The sequence below is a fragment of the Schistocerca serialis genome, chromosome 3 (assembly GCF_023864345.2).
Source record: "Schistocerca serialis cubense isolate TAMUIC-IGC-003099 chromosome 3, iqSchSeri2.2, whole genome shotgun sequence".
In the NCBI taxonomy this organism is placed as follows: Eukaryota; Metazoa; Arthropoda; class Insecta; order Orthoptera; family Acrididae; genus Schistocerca; species Schistocerca serialis.
In genome coordinates, this window is record NC_064640.1 from 55452347 (window position 1) to 55459675 (window position 7329).

General features: G+C 41.4%; 1 non-coding gene across 1 annotated transcript; it reads right to left on the reverse strand.

Annotated features, from left to right (window-relative positions):
* Nucleotides 1-426: 426 nt before the first annotated feature.
* Trnas-cga (transfer RNA serine (anticodon CGA)) lies at nt 427-501 on the reverse strand. Its single transcript has one exon. It is a non-coding gene; the product is annotated as a tRNA-Ser (tRNA).
* Nucleotides 502-7329: the final 6828 nt, after the last annotated feature.

Genomic DNA, 7329 nt, shown 5'->3' on the forward strand with positions numbered 1-7329 from the left:
AATAACGTAAAACTCCCATTTAGCAAGAGAATGGCGAGCTTTAGCTCAGAAAAGGATAAGACCAGAACAATACATTATTCCTTTTAACGTAAATAAGACTGGGACCGAGGGTAAGTGGCTGCACGTCATTAACAGGGCTAGGCTGCGACCCAGCAAGAAAAATAAAAATGTATTCACCTCTAGCGAGATGATTGGCTGAAGCCATACTTGGCGACGCAGACGCGACATAGTGGGAAGATCCCCATTATATAAAAACATTTTGAGACATAAAATTGCTATCTCTCTCTCTCTCTCTCGTCTTGCGGCGGACCGCACAGGTGTGTGGAAATAAGCGAGGGCGTTGAGGGCTTTGCTTTCTGCGAAGTGAGGACGATACGCTTCACGCATCGTGGCGACAGTTGAAACTTCCTGGCAGATTAAAACTGTGTGCCGGACCGAGACTCGAACTCGGGACCTTTGCCTTTCGCGGGCAACTGCTCTACCAACTGAGCTACCCAAGCAGGACTCAGGCCCCGTCCTCACAGCTTTAATTACGCCAGTACCTCGTCTCCTACCTTCCCGAGTTCGAGTCTCGGTCCGGCACACAGTTTTAATCTGCCAGGAAGTTTCATATCAGTGCACACTACGCTGTAGAGTGAAAATTTCATTCTTAAAGCGGAATTTAATTATTCCTGCAGGAATATTTGCGGGCAAAGAAATTGTGCATGTGGCTCCAACCCATGGCGAGTGTGCAATAGCCATTATTTCCACTAGGGAAAGATTAACGTTCTACAGAATGCAGGAAAGTTGCGACTGAGTGAATTCAATTAAGGTCAGAGTAGGGAATTAGCGTTTCAGATCCAGCACAGAGACAACGCCGTTGCAGATGCTGTTTGGTAAAGTACCATCACGCGTTAGGCCATTGTAAATGTGGAGTCTAGATTTTGCTCATTCCAACTTGCATACGTTTGCACCATTGAATATCAAAAGCTAGGATACTAACCTGCCCTATTGAGAACATGAAAGTTTTTTTCATTGGTTCGAAAAGTAAATTTATTCTCTACCAACTCAGTGCATTGACCAGCTATGACTACATAGATTTAAAAGAGCTGATGAGGATTTTTAATAATCATCCTTTCCTGTGATAAAAAATTTTCGGGTGTAGAGATAACCATTTTAATTATCGTCTTTTCAATATGTCCAAGACAAATATTTTGTTATTGAGTGTTAAAAGTAATTGTACATGATTGTTGTTTATCACTTGACCCCTGAAAGCAACAGTTGATAAATTATATGTAGAATAAAAAAGGAAATAGCTGTTTTGTTTTTTTAGAATAGACCCCAAACTTTCACTTTTATTAATTCATGCATTCTAGGTACGTGATAACAGCATTTCTAATTATGTTTTTTTATGATCCGTACCTGATATTAGCTGCGTTACAGGACCAGGGTCATATTTATTTAGAATGTCTGTTTGACACTCTGGGCTTGAGAAGACAGTTCAGATGTTTTGTCCATTTGCCCGCTAAGTGGTAAGCTAAGTTTGTACACGTTAGTACACTCACTGTCCAGATACAGAAGTCGGACGTACGACAGTCTGAAGTGCGAATTGAAGCCTGACACTATGGATAGTAACCTAGCATCAAGTCACCAGACCATTTAACTTCGCATCTCCTTGGGACGTGATTTTGTCGTAGTACTGGTGGACCATACCAGGTGAGAATTGTGACTTACTGACTCCCTGGAGTGGATTACATTCTGTTCAGTACAGTCGTTTCTCGATCGAATCGCCATTAACCAGTTGCCTCAGCTACTTTGTGTGCGCACTCAACTTGATTTTGTAATTACTGAAATAAAATCACATAATGGCCATCTACACAAACTGCCAACACTATAGGATGTAGAAGTTTCCACATGAGGTGTTGCTTCCCCTTAAGGGGACCACACCCTGGTTCAGGTCGAAAAAAATCGATTTTCGGTTTTCATCATATTTCGATAGATTAAGGTTTTATTTAAGTACTCTGAAAACGATTTTGCTGAAAAAAGTTTTTTCCAGCATTTAAAGAGCATTTTCCTACCACGTGTGTTTATGTGCCACGACCACTTTTCTGTCACCCACTTTTCTGCATATATTTTAGATCTTTATATCCCCTACATTGCACGTTAGGGATTTTTTTTTTTTTACTCTCGAGTGTGTTGGCTATCCTTGGAATGCAACAGTTGGTATTCTTTTGTTTCTGCTGTTTTTAAACAACACGCTTTCAAACACATGGTTAGTTTTGTTCAAGTGTGATTGCGATTAGTTATTATACTTACATTTGTAGTGCTTGTTTACGTGTGTTTTGTTGTGTTTATTGAAGATGACGAAACGTAAAGGCATTTTCAAGAAACGACAATTTAGAGGAAACAAGTTTAGAAAGCTTTCTGTACAAGATGTTATGTCGCCTGGGAACGATGTTTCTAATTGTAATTCTTCAACAAGTGCATCATCAAAGAAGCTCCCACCATTTCAAGAGAGTTACAACGAATTTACTGTAAGTGACAAGGGGTGCAGTAACATTATTATAAATTTGGGAATATTATCAGATGTAATTTCTAAGTTTGTACAATGTAGACAGTGTGGCGAGTCACAGAGAGTGAAAATTTGTGAGAGTGCTAGTGGGAGAAAAGGCCTAGCAATTCCTTTGGATTTAATTTGCACTAAATGCTCAGCTGTGATTTCATTTATGAGTTCTTCAAAAGTGGCCCTTATGAAATCAATACTAGATTAGTTTATGCCTTACGATCCATTGGCAAGGGCATGGTTGCAGGGAGAACATTTTGTTCAGTGATGAGCTTACATCAACTACCAAATAAATTAGAAAAACCGACTGCAATATTACAGAAAGCTGTATGTGAGGTCAGTGAGGAAAGTATGAAACTGACTGCTAGGGAAGCAGTGTAAGAAAATGATGGATGTTCGGATATTGCAGTTGCAATTGATGGAAGTTGGCAGAAAAGAGGACATACTTCTCTGAATGAAGTAGTGACTGCCGTGAGTGTAGACACTGGTAAAGTGTTAGATGTGGAGATAATGTCTAAATATTGCAAATGTTGTAAATTCAATGAACATAAATAACACAACTGTGTGGCTAATTTTAGGGGAACAAGTGGTGGTATGGAAGTTCATGGAGTACAACAAATATTTCATCGCTCCGTAGAAACGAGACGTATGGTACACGAAATATTCGGGCAATGGTGACAGTAAGGCATACAACAATGTGATGAACTCTAAGCCATATGGAGATGCCATTATTAGCAAAATAGAATGTGTAGACCATGAAACTTCCTGGCAGATTAAAACTGTGTGCCCGACCGAGACTCGAACTCGGGACCTTTGCCTTTCGCGGGCCAGTGCTCTACCAACTGAGCTACCGAAGCACGACTCACGGCCGGTACTCACAGCTTTACTTCTGCCAGTACCTCGTCTCCTACCTTCCAAACTTTACAGAAGCTCTCCTGCGCAGGAGAGCTTCTGTAAAGTTTGGAAGGTAGGAGACGAGGTACACTCAGAAGTAAAGCTGTGAGTAACGGGCGTGAGTCGTGCTTCGGTAGCTCAGTTGGTAGAGCACTTGCCCGCGAAAGGCAAAGGTCCCGAGTTCGAGTCTCGGTCGGGCACACAGTTTTAATCTGCCAGGAAGTTTCATATCAGCGCACACTCCGCTGCAGAGTGAAAATCTCATTCTGGAAACATCCCCCAGGCTGTGGCTAAGCCATGTCTCCGCAATATCCTTTCTTTCAGGAGTGCTAGTTCTGCAAGGTTCGCAGGAGAGCTTCTGTAAAGTTTGGAAGGTAGGAGACGAGGTACTGGCAGAAGTAAAGCTGTGAGTACCGGGCGTGAGTCGTGCTTCGGTAGCTCAGTTGGTAGAGCACTTGCCCGCGAAAGGCAAAGGTCCCGAGTTCGAGTCTCGGTCAGGCACACAGTTTTAATCTGCCAGGAAGTTTCATACCAGCGCACACTCCGCTGCAGAGTGAAAATCTCATTCTGTGTAGACCATGTTCAACAACGTTTTGGAACAAGGCTGAGAAAACTGTTGATATGAGAGGAAAAAAATTAGAAGATGGAAAATTGTTGACCGGTTAACTAAAACTGAAATGGAAAACTTGCAGGTATACTATGGGCAGGAAATTAGAAGAAATAAAGAAAATCTGGAGGCAATGAAGAGAAATTTTTGGATTATATTCATCCATAAGTCCTCTGCTGATGATAAGCCATGTCATGGATCGTGTCCATCAGGCAAAAATTCGTGATGCAAATACAATAGGGCTCAGGCAACTGGAGAATCTTATTCTCACCAGCATTCTCTTCCTGTTGATGTTATTGCAGCAATTAAACCTATTTTCAGGGACTTGGCCCATCCTGACCTTCTAACGAAATGTCTGCATGAGCAGACACAGAACCCATGAATGTTTCAACAGCATAATTTGGAACCGCCTTCCTAGAACTGTAATTGTAGGCATGCATACAATGACACTAGGAGTTCATGATACTGTTATTACATTAAGTTGTGGTAGTATTGGAAAGTGTTGGGTACTGAAAAAGCTGGGAATTAATCCTGATTAATATATGATCACTGGGCTGCAACATTGCGATAAAATGAGGATAGCCGACGCAGACAGGTCTGCATCTAATATGGCCAAGAAAGCAAGACAAAGATACAGGAAGGCGAAAAAGAAGCTGGAAGACCTGCTAGAGGCCAAAGAAGGGCCGTCATATGCAGCAGGACAGTTTTAATTAACTGTAAGTAACAAATTTCAAAAGTTTTTCTTTAAAGTCAATTTCCCACTAACTAAAATTTTAAGTACATATGACCCATTATATCAGAAACTATCACAGATAAATGAATGAAATTTTCAGAGACTCTGCATAACATAAAAAGCCACCTCTGGTACTACATTCATTAATAGTCCCCCATTAGGAAGTTCACAAAAAATATTTTCTGCAGAAAAACTTAATATTTTTTGTTAATAAATTTAAAAAAGTATTTCTTAAAAACTATAAAATGCATAAAGTAGATTTTAGTACAGTTGACTCTATTAGCCTCATGTAACATACAGTAAAAATATTAAGGTCTTGCTTCAAATAGTTTTTGTCAGAAATGGGTCAAATACTTGCCTAAATTAACATGGGTTAGATAGGCAGGGTGTGGTCCCCTTAAGATACTCTCCATGGGAAACGTCGGGCAGTGCAAAAGAAAAACTGAGTTATTGAACTCGATTCTTTTTAATTTAGTAAACTACAACTCGTCTGTCAGCTAACAGTATCAAACAGTTGGGGGCGCAGAAATAGCTTACTTCATTTTATAACTCGCCAGTAACAGAAAAAACTCGGGAAAGAGCTCGTGGCTGCCTGTCCGCATCAGAACAAATAGTACGGCCGCATGACGGTATGTAGTCCATTATTGTGGGAAAAATATACCAGTAAAAAGGAGACTGGTTGATAGTTTTGTGTCGATTTTGGGTTTAATATAAGGGGAAAGGCAGGAAACTCGAACATCTGTGCCTTGCATGGGGTGCCTGTTATCTAAGAAATGAAGTCGAATAATCGCTTTCTCGTGTCATGTACGATGATTTTAACGTGAATTATTTGCTACATTCAACAAGCCGAGCCGCTGCAGCTTTGTCACGTAAGAGTTAAAATGTTAGTCTCGTGTGAGAGTTAACGGAGAGTAAACGGAACACCGACTTGTAGAGAGGGCGTCGTTTCCACTGGCCTAGGGATCTACTGGAAAATTAACTGCCCCCTCACAGTATTAGTGATAGCTAAGATAAAAGAAATTAGTTGCAGTTTCTGCTTGGAGTAACCTCCCTGGAGTAAACACATACATTTGATCGTTACATGGCATACCATATGTGGAAATCGTTCAGAATATTTAACTGAAATACGTACACAATATCTACAGAATTTAGGATCATAATTATGTCACTCCAAGAGGAATATCGACTTTCACAGGGTTGCCCGACTTAATCTACAATGTTGCCAGGCCCTAATCATCCTCGTAGCAAGAAGGGATACATTTCCTCAGCCGATGTGTTTCATGAGCAGGCTAGCAATCCAGGAATAAGGCTTGCGCTTCAAAGATGCAAATTGACAGTTACATGAAGTACGAAAGGTGTAAGTAAATGTGTGTAACAACATATATTAAGAGCAGGAGAAATTAAATGAATGGCCTTCCTCTTCATAGCTGTCATCATTTTATTTCTGTTTTAGTCTATAGGTTATCATAATATTCAAGAGAATTATCGAGGAGTACTGTTAGAATCGACAGCTAAGTCGACAGTTAACTTACCACCGTGTGTAGGCACCAACGATATGTGCGTGGTACGATTCCATGTCATCACTGTACTCTTCCTCACGTCACTTCAAGTTTTAACACACGAACATCTGGCTTCTTGTGAAAGAAACCTGTGGTGTCACCGCCAGACACCACACTTGCTAGGTGGTAGCTTAAATCGACCGCGGTCCATTTAGTACATGTCGGACCCGCGTGTCGCCACTGTGTGATCGCAGACCGAGCGGCACGACAAGGCAGGTCTCGAGATACGATAGAGCACTCGCCCCAGTTGTACGACGACTTTGCTAGCGACTACACTGACGAAGCCTTTCTCTCATTTGCTGAGAGACAGTTAGAATAGCCTTCAGCTAAGTCCATGGCTACGACCTAGCAAGGCGCCATTAACCGTATCTGAAGATAGTCTTATTTGTATTATCAAGAGCGATGTACCACAAGGATCGAATAAAGTTAAGCATTCGAGGAGCTGCATACTTTTCTTATTAGCATTCACTATTTATCCTGTTCCAGAATTGACGCCCGTCTGCGTTAGATAGCGTGCATTTCGGCCGCCTCTATCTACAAGGTGTTGGCACATTTGCCAACCCATCAAAACCTATATTTAATTTCCATTCTTTCCTAGAAAACAACGGCGATAGGCGCCGGGCTCGAATTCCGGGAAGGCAGAAATTATTAATTTTCTCATCACTGCAGTTGCAAATAACTCGCTACTGCTGAGAAAATTCGATATCTGGATTCTGAATGTGGTTACAAAACAATCGAATTAGGGACTGGTTTCGAATCGCCATCCAGTACATACATTGGAACATATGGATCGCCCATCTCTGACAGTGAAACATTCACTCAAGAAGTTGAACATCTGAGGACGGTGTTTCGGAAGAATGGCTGCCTTAAGTTACAAACTCGCAGAGCTTTCGTCCTACAGCCACCGTACAATTGGCGGAAACAGAAGAGAAACTTCAGGAGGATGTAGCCATTGCGGCTATTCACTTTTGCGGAGCATTAGCTGGAAAGACAG